This window comes from Chelonia mydas, chromosome 11 (genome assembly GCF_015237465.2).
Source record: "Chelonia mydas isolate rCheMyd1 chromosome 11, rCheMyd1.pri.v2, whole genome shotgun sequence".
Classification (NCBI taxonomy): Eukaryota; Metazoa; Chordata; order Testudines; family Cheloniidae; genus Chelonia; species Chelonia mydas.
In genome coordinates this window covers 61,671,696-61,684,119 of record NC_051251.2, presented here as the reverse complement: position 1 = coordinate 61,684,119, position 12,424 = coordinate 61,671,696, and the positions used below count along the sequence as shown (strand labels likewise).

Genomic DNA, 12,424 nt, shown 5'->3' with positions numbered 1-12,424 from the left:
CTTTAAGTTTTATTTTTCACTTCCCATCTTTTATGGACAGACAATGCCAAAATTATGATGGACCAACACAAAATTACGATGGACCAACATAGATATGTGACAGGTTCCACTTACTTGTATTAAAACCCTCTCTACATATCTCTTTCCACTGTGAAAAAACTAAATAGCTGCATCTACCTACCTGTACATTCAATCTGCTTTATTTACAGTGTCTTGAGAGAGACAGAGAGGACACCATGATACATAACTGCCAGACCATCCCACATCAGTTTCAGCTTTTACTCTGAATAAGAGTACCATAATAACACAAGTCATACCAATGAGTTTCTTTCCAGACATCAATTTTTAAAAAAAACTGCCACCCAGAAATAGAAAAAAAAGTTATCCACTTTGTACTTTATGGACTACAAAATAAAATAATTTAAAAAAACCCAACCTCTCACTCTTAATTAAAAATAAATCAAACAAATAAACTTACTAAGAAGAGATTTTCTTTTTGACCATCCTTCTTTTTAAATTTTTTTTTCAGACAAATGATCTTCACTGATTATAAAGGAAAATATTTCCTAAGCCACCTGCCTCTTTTTTTTTAAGTCACACAAATAGATAACGTCCTTTTTTATTATTATTTTTAAACTGACACTTTCTATAAAAACCCTCTGTACTTTTCCCCCCTCTCTACTACCTCCAAGATGGTAGGAAAGTTGTTGTTTTGGAGGGCAGAGGAGCTGCTCTCTGATGTTATGTCCTCTCAGTGCCTGTAGTGGTGCTGTAGGAGGCTGCTGGCTCTCTTCTTGAGCAGCCCCAGCAGCCCTGCCTTCTTTGCTGGAGAATATATTCAGGGATTCCCCTTAATAATCACCTACCCTCTGAGCACTTTGTACTTTTAAAATAATAAAAAGCTCCCCAAAGCTTTCTCCCCCCCAAACGCAGGATCTCCTCAGAGCCAGGGGGGCAGCAGCTGCTCAGCACAGAGCCCGAGCCTGTTCCCGGTCCCTCTGCTGGGGAGGAAACTCTGATCTGTCAGCCCAGCAGAGGGAAAGGGGGGAGAGGCGAGAGAGGAGAAAAAAAAAGCAGCTGGAAAGGTAAGCCAGGCCCGGCCTGCATCCTCGGGCTCGCGTAGCGCGGCAGGCGGCGCGCAAGGGGCAGGGCGGGCGGCCAGGCGGACTACGCGAGCCCGGGGATTCGACGGAGTGCTGTAGGCCGCAGTAGAGGTGAGGGGTGTCGGAGGGATTGTTAAGACTTTCGGGCGCTAGGGAGGCAGGAAACGGGGGGTGAAGCGGCCGCTGGATCCCGGGGGACGGGAAGCGGCGCCTCAGTGTGTTTGAATGTAAGGTTAAGGGCGGCGAAGGGGGCGGGTAGGCCTCAGCCCGGCGGGGCCTAGCCGCTCCCCGCCCCCGCCGGTCCCCCCGCTGCGGCCCCCCACTCACGAAGGCGGGCGGGCTGCTCCTGCCCTGCATGCTGCACTGGGCTCCACGGGTTTGGGGGGGTCGCCGAGGCCGCAGCAGGGGCTGGAGCCTCCCCCCGCCCGCCGGACGGGGATGTGGGGGCAGCGGAGCGGAGCCCCCCGGGGGCGGAATTTCATGGGATCATATAATTACTGAAGTTTATTTTAATTATAATTAGGGCTGGAGAATGACAGCCCCCCCCTTCCCCCATCGCAGCCTGGGAGGCGGGTCCCGCCGTCGGTCGGTGGGGGGGAGGGGTAGATTTAACAGCAGCCGGCGGCCTTTAAAGTTTAATTTAAGGTTCACTTTCTCCCCCCCCCATAACCTGCCCATTTTATACCTGCTGCTTATAAGTAAAATTGTGGGGAGAGTATTGTCTTCTTTACTAAATGGGGTGGGGGGTTAAATCCTTCCCTTCCCCGCCCCCCCAACCAACCCGTGTCTCCCTCCTTTCTGTTTCCTTATCGCCTCCTCGACCATGTGCATGTCAATTTTGCTTTGAGTTATTTTGTTTGAATTATAACTTTTTAGGCCCCCCACCCGCCCTTGGTTTGTGGTGGGGACTAAAGGTTTGGGGACCTGGGGAGTTGTTAGATGGACATAGGTTGGTCTCATGAGAAGCAGCCTTGCATCATTTGACTCCAACTCCTTCTGTAATTTTGAGTGTGAATAAATCTTCCCCCCTCCTTTAGTGCTCCTCTGAATTATTTACTCTTGCAGTGTCATTATATCTTTCCAGCTAACTTCTGTGTCTTCTTGAGAGTTTTGCAGGTGCTGTCATTGATAGTCCGAGCACACTGACACGTGTAGCATTCTTGATCTGACTCTAGATTTGTGAATGGGGTGTGTAAACTCCTCCTTATTTGAGGTCTGATCCTGCAGACTATTATCTTGTGTACTGTTTACTACCAGGAGTACTTTAAGTAAGCCCTATGCTTGGTACTGATGTGTTTGCCGGTTGGGGCTGTTGGTCAGTTTTGTATAAGAAGTCTAGGGAAAGATGTTTCCACAGATCACTCTTTGATAACAAGGAAGGAGAAACTTTTGCATCCAAAGGTGTTTTCAAACTTGGATCTTGATCCTATAGTCTAAATCTGATAATCTGTCTGCAGATTATTATGTCTGTATGGAATCTCACCCCCTAATTGCAGGATCAGGGCCTGATTTATCAGTCATTTATAGTGGCAAGTAATTAATTTGATGTGAATATAATTCTTATCCAGGAACCCTCTTTACAATCCTAGTACATAAAACTGAAAATGAAAGCAGTTTTCCTGGGGAAAGTCAAGTGCGTTACCTATAGTTGAGAAGAGGGTCTACTGTGGGAGAACTGCATCTTTCACAGCATAGGTAAAATAGCTCTGATTTTTAACAGCTATAGATACCAGTGATTTGTTCCAGTGCATTTAAAAAATATTTATTAATTGCTTTGTACAAATAACATTGAAGCATTTTTAAAAGCAAAAAAAAGCTTGACTTGACACCTGGTATTCCACTTTCTGATTTCAGAATAACCAAGTTATAGTTAGCCCTAATTTTGTTACGTAGCAACCTGCAATAAATATCTATGTTCTCCATTGTGGGCACTTCTTGAGAGTTGATTTGCCATTCTTTGTTTGTTTGTAAATTTAGAGCAATATGTCCTGTCCATATATTGCCCTCCACTGTATCAACATTAGCTCATGCTTGGACTTTGCTGGCAAAGTATTACGCTGACTGACAATCCAACCTCCAGAGTGCTATTCTGTTATAAGAAACTGGCACTTGGAAACCAGTGGGACAGCTATAACTTTGTCAGAGCTGACTTATGGACTTCTGAGTGAAAGATCCCAATGATATTTTTATTTATACAAAGTTTCTACTTTTTATTTTTATTCTTGTTTTTGGAAAAATTATAGAAACTAACAACATAAAGAAAACATCCCAAATTATCTATATCTATATTTTCTTTTAATGTGTGTGATTCACATTTTCATGAAAATTTAGGCTCTGATTCTGCAAATGTTTATGCATGTGCTTACTTTTACACGTTGTTTGGTGTAAATTACCAAAGCTTCATTGTGAAGCTATGACAGTTACAGCAGCTGAGAGTCTGCTCTGTGAGTATCTGTGAGTGACTTATTTTACACACTGTGAGTGGTCCTACTGAAATCAGTGGTGCTATTCAGTGTGTAAAGATAAGTTTATGTGCAAGTCTTTGCAGCATTGGGAATAAAAGTGCATATTTGATTGTTGTTAAACCTTATACGCAAGTGCATAATTGGAATTATTTAAAATAAGTACTTCATAATGTCCTTGCCCTCTCCCTGCAGGTGTAGAGTAGCTGCTAGATGTATTGCAGAATTTTTCTAAAGACAATTAGTTCACTTTCAAACCATGCAAGTTAAAGTTATAAAGGAGGCTTTCAGGAGAGCATTTCTAGTTATCAAGGTTTTCACGGTATGTCCTTAGCCTCTAAATTTTCTCACTGGATTCTGGTTTGTTTTGACATTTATAGTGTACCTGTACAATAACTTTGTTTTGTTTTTTAATGTTATGATGGCTAAAAGATCCCATTTATTTCTTTTTCCGAAAACCTGTCTCCTGCAAAGACAGCCTGCTCTGGCAGAGCACCATATGTGCATAGAGCCCTGTAGAAGTTGGTGTAGGTCTGGGTGGGCACATGGCTCTGCCTTTGTGGGTCTGACTGCAGGATTGGGGCTTCAGCATTTAAAGATAAATGCTAAAGTCTGTGTTAATGATAATTCAGAAGACCTAGATCCAGATCTTGCAACCCTCACTGACATGAATAATCGCACTGAAGTCAGTGGGAATACTTCCTTGAGTAAGGTTTGGAGCATCAGGCTATTTTGCTGTACATATCTCCCCTTCTTTAAATATCAGTTTAACTCCCTGCTTCCCCATCTTAAATGGTGGCGGATATTTAAAGTTTGTGTATCTCTGTACTACTCATTCCATGTGCTGACTATTGGGTAAAATTATTTGGCTAGAATTAAAACCCCTACTTTTGTGCACTTTCCAAAGGAGAATAAATAGACGAATCAGTTCAGTTTTGTATCTATACAAGTCAGTTTCTAAGTAGGTTCATTTGCTGCTGCCAGTTGTAATCGAAGCATTGTCTGACCATTATTAATCAGAGTAACACAATTATTGGATTACCTTTTAGTATATTTTAAAATGTAATTCTGTTGATTAGCACTGAGCCTAAAGGTGCCACATTCTCACGTTGTATATATTGGTTCCATGCAACCGCTTTGTGCAGACTTGGAGCCCTAACTGTTCTGAGAAGACAGAATGAGGACAATGTTGTCACTTCTGGCTTCCTAGGTAGATTTGAATATATGAAAAAATAGTCAAATATAGAATTACAGATAATTAAAGAAAAATGCTATTATGATTAAATTAACATGTTTCTAAAATCTGAGAGTCAACATGGAAAGCAAGACTGTGCAGCTGCCATGTAGGGCCTGAATCACTTTGTTTCCTAAAATGACATTTAGCATCAAATGTTAAATATTTTTTGCTTAAATCATGGCAACATTTTTTAGCCAATACATTTTATATCAGCAGTGATAATTCAGTAACACAAGCTAGGGAGTGTGTGTTTGTGTATATGTACATGTTTGGTCAGTCACTGTTGTGTCCCAGTGAGCCTTGATCCTGCAAATGGATCTTGAGTGAACACTGGCACTCATGTGGAGCACTGCTGCTCTTGCTAGGGCTCTTCAAAGGCCTCACAGATGAGGGCCAGGGATGTTCTAATTATGTTTTGTTAACTCTTGTAGCTGACTCTCATTCCCTCCATGCTACTGGAAGTCTCTTCTGTCAGAAGATGGAAGATAGTTCTATCTGGCTATTGGAGTCTTTTAATTTTGTTCTGTGGTTGTTTCCAGAATTATAGCAGATTTGGTTTTGTGACTAAATGTAGTAGTGACCTGAGCTGTTAAATGGAATTAAACTAAAGTAATGATTAGATCTTAGTATGGGAATAAAGGGTTGTAGCTTTATGGCACTAATGAAGATCAAAATGAAGTGTGGTGTGACTTTTCTCTATAGAATAGAAAACTCTTTAAGGAAAGACTAGGTGGTGCAAGATTGGTAATATGAAATGGAACATTTCAGCTCTGTCACTGATTATAATCCAGCCCTATCAGTAACAACTGGAAGTTATTCCTGTATGGTGGGCTGTGTGATGAGTTCGGTGGGGTCAGTCCAGTTCTGAGTAGATCAGAGCCGTGTCACACAAGCCACCAAAATTGCTATGCTTATTGGCAGTCTCAGCAGGGAAGCTAAAGATTTAACAGGTGTGAAAGCCGAACCTCTGATACCTAGAGGTGGGCTTTCCAGGTCAGGGTTGAGGAGCAGCGTTGGAGCTAGCACAACTTCTATGCACGCTGTATTGTTCTGTGAGTAAACAGAGGACTTTGGTCTCTCTGGCCATCAAATTGGCACATTTTAGAAACTCCTATATGGAAAATGCATTTGTCTTATGTCATGCGTACACATGGACCAGTATCATAACACTAAATTAACACTACACATTTAAAAATACAAAACAACCAAATTGAAGTGACATCTTTAATGATGACAGGTGTATGGAAGCTACAATGTGAATCTTTAAACTTAGTCCTCATAATTATACATCTTTTAGCCCCAGACAGATAATTGCAATCCAATTTACAATGCACTTGAGGATTCCATTCCCTAAATGTGCCTCACGCACGTAGAAATGTCTAACTCCAAGCATACATTTTAAAATGTAACTAATCTATGTGCATTAAAGTATTATTATAATATTTGCAGTACAAGTGTCTTCTCAAAATTAAGAGTATCCTTGGTGTGCTAGAATCCCATGGGCTCTCCCTCTGTGACTGGGCCACCAATTTCCATCCTAGAGTAGAGCACATATCACGTCTCTGCATAAGATAATACAGACATTCAGTGTATGATTTTACAAGGGGAAATCTCCGCCAGTTTGCTGAGGGATCATGCCACAGAGAGTGGCTTTGCCTTGTGTTCAGCCCAGTCTCACAACATATTCCCTCTTAATGCTGAGTTAGCTCTCACATACACAGACAGAATATTTGCCAGAGGAACAGGTTTTCTCTTTTATTCATCCTCTCAGTAGGAAAGCATAGAGAGAATGATATGGTCCTGGATTTGAAATGTTGCTGTATTTTGCTGAGACAAAATGGGTAAGGTAGTACCATTTATTGAACCAACTTCTGTTGGAGAAAGAGACAAGCTTTTGAGCTACACAGAGCTGCTCTTCAGGTCACACTGCAAACAACTAACTGTATTTTGCTATCATCTGTTTTCTGGGTCCTCTTGTGTATTTCTCCCTGTTGCCGCTGACTAATATTAAACCTCACTTCTTTAAAATTTTCTATTAATATATAGCCCATGCTTCTAAAAAAGTGACTTCTGGTTTTTAAGTAGCAGTTTCTGTGCATACATGGGAAACTGCAGGCACAAATTTGGAAAGTGAGTTGAAGCGGTCTGAAGACTCGGTCTCTAGCATAGGCACAAAAGATACAAATCAAGTTTCAGAAGGTTTTATACCCTGATATTTTTGGTGCAAAGCACTTGGCTTTCCAGAGGAAGTCCACATTTCAGAGTCTTCATCTGTTACTGAGTTTTGTGGGACAAAAAAAATTTCTCGTCCACCCACTATTTAACAAACATGGTTTCAGTTCTTTTCAGATAAGCTACTTGTGCTTATTGCAACCTATTGCTCTACTTGCTTATTTAGTGGCAAGAAATATTCTGTAAAAAAGAGCTATATTTCATTCACTGTAAAATACAAGTTCAGATCAAAATGAAAAAATATAAAGTTCTTACAATATGTGTATGCTATGGTAGTAAAAAGAAAAAGCTTCTTTAGATCCAGGGTTACATTTTGTTTATTATAGGCCCTGATCCTGCAATCGGACCCATGTGGGCAGATTCCACAGTTCCTCTGACTTCAGTGGAGTTCTGTATGGGCACTGGGGTCTGCCCCTGAAGATCAAATTGCAAGATTAAGACTATAGGCAACTGCTACAGTTTTATGTAATAAATAGATTTGTTTTTGTTACTGTTGTATATTATTAAATATATTGCTATATGATTACAGTGATGCAGGTGATCGCTTTCTGTCAGACAGAATGTTTCACAAGGTACTGTTCACATTTGTCTTGGTGCATATGCACAGAATCCAGTAATTCGAACTCAGTGATTGTTATGGACTGGGACGTATGTGGTCTGGCTTAGTAGTCAGAGCAGGAGTCAGGTCTAGTGGGCAAGCAGGTATCCAGTTTGAGGAACAAAGCCAAGTGTCAGCACCAGAGTCAACTGCCAATTACCAGAGTCAGGTCTAGTGGGCAAGCAGGTATCCAGTTTGGGGAACAAAGCCAAATGTCAGCACCAGAGTCAACTGCCAATTACCAGAATCAAGTCAGAGTCAGAACCAGGAATTGAAGCTGAGTGTCAGAGCTGAGGTTAGATGCTAAATGCCAGAGCCAAGGGTCAAGCCAGGGTCAGAAGCTAGGGTCAGACCCAGGACTGATAACTGATGATTGGAGGCAAGGTGTAAGGGCAGCAACTGGAGGAGAGGCAAGGGTCAAGCACAGAGCAGAAGCACAGTGGGAAGAGGAGCAAAGGCAGGGATGAAGCAGGAATCAAGAACAGGCAGGTTAGGTGAAGGAGACAGGCACAAGCAGAGTCCAGTGCAGCCATTCCAGGAAGTCATCTTGTTGCTTGGGCAAACTTTCTGTGCCTCCTTCTGACTTAAATAATGTAGTTGGACCAATCGGTGGAGTCAACCAATCCTCCAATCAGAGCTCCTGTGGGGGGTGCCTTTGCTAACACTGTAGTGCAGTGGTCTCCAAACTGGGGTACGCGAGATGATCCCAGGGGGTGCGCAGCAGCAGGAGCACCGCCGGACGGCACTCCGCCATTTTTTTCTTCAGCGGCAGCTCTGCACGTCCATGGCTGGTGTTCCCCTCCGGCGGCGCGTCTATGGCAGGTCTTCCGGTCTTCACCCTGAGGGTGCGCGAGCCAAAAAGTTTGGAGACTGCTGCTGTAGAGCAATGGTTCTCAAACTTTTGTGCTGGTTACCCCTTTCACATAACAAGCCTCTGAGTGCAACCCCCCTTATAAATGAAAAACACTTTTTTATATATTGAATACCATTATAAATGCTGGAAGCAAAGCGGGGTTTGGGGTAGAGGCTGACAGTTCGCGACCCCCCATGTAATAACCTCATGGCCTCCTGAGGGGTCCTGACCCCCAGTTTGAGAACCCCTGCTGTAGTGCTACTAGCTTGTCAGTCCACCAGATTTCGGCAGACATTGGGTGGAGGGCGAGGATCCAGCAGCTGTCTGGGGATGCCCAGTCCTGGGTTCAAGACCTGGGACTTTACGGTGATTCCCATCCCCCCAAAGATCCATTGCTTTCTGTTATTAATTGTTTATACTTTATATGACATCATAGTTCTGCATGGTGCCTTACACATACATAAAAAGGAAAATACTGTGCCTGTCTTGAGGAGCTTACATTTTAAGTTAATTCCAGAAACACAGCGAGAACGATAACAGACCTCAGTGGAAAAGTGATAGGGAAGTATCTTGATGGGGAAGGGAATTCAATTCATGGAAATTGGCTGTGGGCAAACTACAACAATGAAACTGGCTGTTTAGGGTATTCTTGTTAGTTATGTTGGAAAAGTTTTAAATAACTTTGATTTTCTTTGGTCTATCAACTTTGAAAATCTTCACAAAATAAATTTGTGAGGCGAGATTTGAATGAGAAGATGATTATGCCTTGACTAACCTTTCACTGGTCAAAGGGGACAGCTTGAAAAGAAGGCATGAAGAAATTAATAGGAGAAGAAAACAATGGGTGTGGTTAGGTGGGTGACTTCTGTGGCTGAGCGGGAAGGGGATGAGATGGGGCAATAGGTAGTAATGAAGCCAGCAGTGTCGGCAGCAGTGAAATTTCTGTGACAGTCGTATGTATGTGTGTTTCCCTCTCAGGAGGGAAGAAAAAGTTGACCTATCGGGCTGAATTCATCTCTCTGTTATACACCTGAAACCTTATTGACTCCATTGGCTTTGTATAATGTTACTGAGGGCAGAATTTGGCATACAGTGTTCTACTAATGGTTATAGAAGGAATAACTAAAGAACAGAAATCTGGCTTGTTGTGGACACACAAACCTTATTCTGAGCTCACTTACACTCAGGACTTGATCGACTTGAAATCTTGTCAGTAAAATGAGTTAAACTTACGTTGGGAGGGTCCCATGCTAATTTTTGTGGTTTTACAGTCACATTTTCCTATTTAAAAAAAAACTTTTCCATTGTGCATATGAAAAACTGTCACAATTTCCCCCCTCCCCTTGCAGCTCCCAGCTGCTTTCTGTTCTAGTAACCTTGGGTTTTCCTCGTAACAATAGTAGGAATAAGCTTTTTGGACAAAAGTCTGATTTTTTTTAAGTTGATTGTGTCTATTTCACATCAGTAAGAGTTATCCTGGGGTAAAACAGATGTATGAACAAGACTTCCTAATCTGTACCAAAACATTCCTGTTCCTACCAAGATGTTTGAGATCTCCATAAAGCTTTACTTTCTTTAAAATGTATTTATTTTTTGAATACATTTAAATCACTTTTATCACCTCTATTTCTGTTCCACAAATGCTTGTCAGAGAGAGAGAACATAGCCAGCCAATGAATAAAATACTTTATATGACAAATGCATTATCTGGATTGCTGATCTTATGATGAAAGATTATTTTTATTTTATAAAAATTGTCTTAAATTAGTTCCTCGAAATGAAGTCTTGAGAATGGCTAACAGGTTTTTGGGTGATGCAGAGAATGATTCTCATGTTGATACCATGTCAGTCATATGTATATGAACACTGTATAGTTAGTGTGATTTTGATTTCAGTGCAAAGCTTTTGAAACAGTTTGAAAATGTGATAACTTTCCAAACCATAGTTTCAAAAGGGAATCCTATTGTCTTAATAGTTGGTAAGGGCTTCCTCATAAGGCTACTTAAGCGTGTTTTATAGAAACATCTTTCCCTTGATTAATCCACTTTCGTGAGATCATTTTGCTGAAATACTGTTTCTCCCTACAGTGGACTTGATTCTTCACTGCCTTGCTCCTTGTTCGGTCACGTATGCCAATGAAAAGCAGGCATAAAATGCTGCTGATTTCATAGCATTTTACACTGATTATACAAAGGTAAATGACTGTCCAAGATGCAAGGCAGTGGAGAGTAAGTCCCAGTGTCTGCAGTCTTTGCATCTTGGCATCGGCAACGGAACTGTTTCTTTAATAGAACTAATTTTGGGGGGGACGGGAGGTGTAAGTTGGTAGTTTTAAAAACTATTCAAATTTCAAATAGAAATAAATATTTTTCTCTACGTTTTTTGTTACAGGAAATGGTATAAAAATATAGTTTAAATAATTTCTTTGTGAGTCATCCAGTTTTCAGAGGTGGCTGTGGTTGCTACAGGTGCTCTATACCTCTGAAACTCAGGCTACTTATTTAGGTGCCTAAATGTGGATTTAGTTGCCTAACATTAGGCATCCCAAGTTTTCAAGGATTTGCCTAAATGGATTACCAAACTTGTGTTAAATAATCTTAATTAACCCACATCCTCCTCTGCAAAAGCCCAGGAGAACAGTTGGAACTTGCAGCTTGTCTTGAATGTCACCAAATCCAAGCTCTGATTAACCAAGGAGGGAAATAAATTCCAGAGCAAAGGACCCCCCCCCCTTCTATTTTTACCAGGCAGTTAACTAGAGCACCTCAGATTATCTCAACTGCCGTAGTAATAGATGAAGCAATCTTTCAAATAGCTGGGATCCAAACCATTTATGGCTTTAAAGAGCAAATCCAGTGCCTTAACAGTCTTTGCTTTATTATCATTATCATTGTTGTTGTTATTTGTACTACTGTAGTGCCTAGGAGCTCTATTCATGGACCAGGACCCCATTGTGCTAGGCGCTGTAGAAACACAGAACAGAAAGATGGTCCCTGCCCCAAAAAGCTTACTATCTAACTATGGCAAGAGACAACAGATGGATACAGACAGACTGAGAAGTACAAGGAAACAATAGATCTCCAATCCATTCTGATGGGATATATTCTGGTGACTGGTTTTGAATTTCTGTAGTACTCATTCTTCGGTACATTCAGAGAAATTGGTTAAAGTGATTGATATTGGATTGAATAGTATAAATAATTATTGGAATTAATTTGGGGTATGATAAAATGTTGATTTATATTCGTGCTTCATTGTTCTGGTGAAAATGAAGTCCTAACGTCGCGTGTGTGTGCGCGCGCAGAGAGTGATCTGGTATAAAAGTTCTATTGCGTGTGTTTGGAATGGCCCTCCTTAGTCACAGATGAGTTATGTAGCTCCCCCCAAACTTATCAGTAAACACTTTACGGCATATTACCCCATTGTGTATTCAGTAGCGTACGTCACATATGTTAGATGTAAAACTATGTCAGAAGTGTTTTGTAGTATTTGTTTAGTTTATTGAAATTGTTTCTTGTATCCCTTTCCTTGTAAATCTAGGTTCTTTTGTTACCCTAAGTACCACTGTGCAGTGCTTGGTGTGAGAGACATTTTAACTCACACTCTCAAAAATGACTTAAAACAGCTTTTCTAGACCTAAAAATGTCACAACACTAAAGTAGTTTTCTCAGGGAGCTATCAGGCTGGAAGTGATCACTAGACCATAGTAGGAAGCTCCCATTTCCAATATATAAAGCTCCCTTTCTAGTCCTGTGGGGCCACTGGATAATTAACTTTTAAGTTATGACATTTTCATTTATAGAAAAGCTGTTCTGGCCCAGGACTGAACTGGGCTTCAGATAGGAGTGCAGTTTTTTGGGTAGGGTGGAGGAAACCTTTCTCTGGCAGACTTTGTAGCTCCACGGTGGTTTGCAATATTAAAATGTTTCCCAGGAAGAA

The 12,424-nt window shown here is 41.3% G+C and overlaps 1 protein-coding gene across 2 annotated transcripts in view; it reads left to right on the top strand.

Annotated features, from left to right (window-relative positions):
• The first annotated feature begins 276 nt into the window (after positions 1-276).
• INO80D (INO80 complex subunit D) overlaps positions 277-12,424 on the top strand; it is a 58,558-nt gene continuing 46,410 nt past the window's right edge. Inside the window, exon 1 of one of the 2 annotated variants that reach the window (XM_007071839.4) lies at positions 277-1,085. The gene's annotated coding sequence lies outside the window, so the exon portion shown is untranslated. Of the gene's footprint in view, positions 1,086-10,847; positions 11,594-12,424 lie in introns of those variants that run through there. The other variant, XM_037912219.2, reaches the window with a different exon arrangement.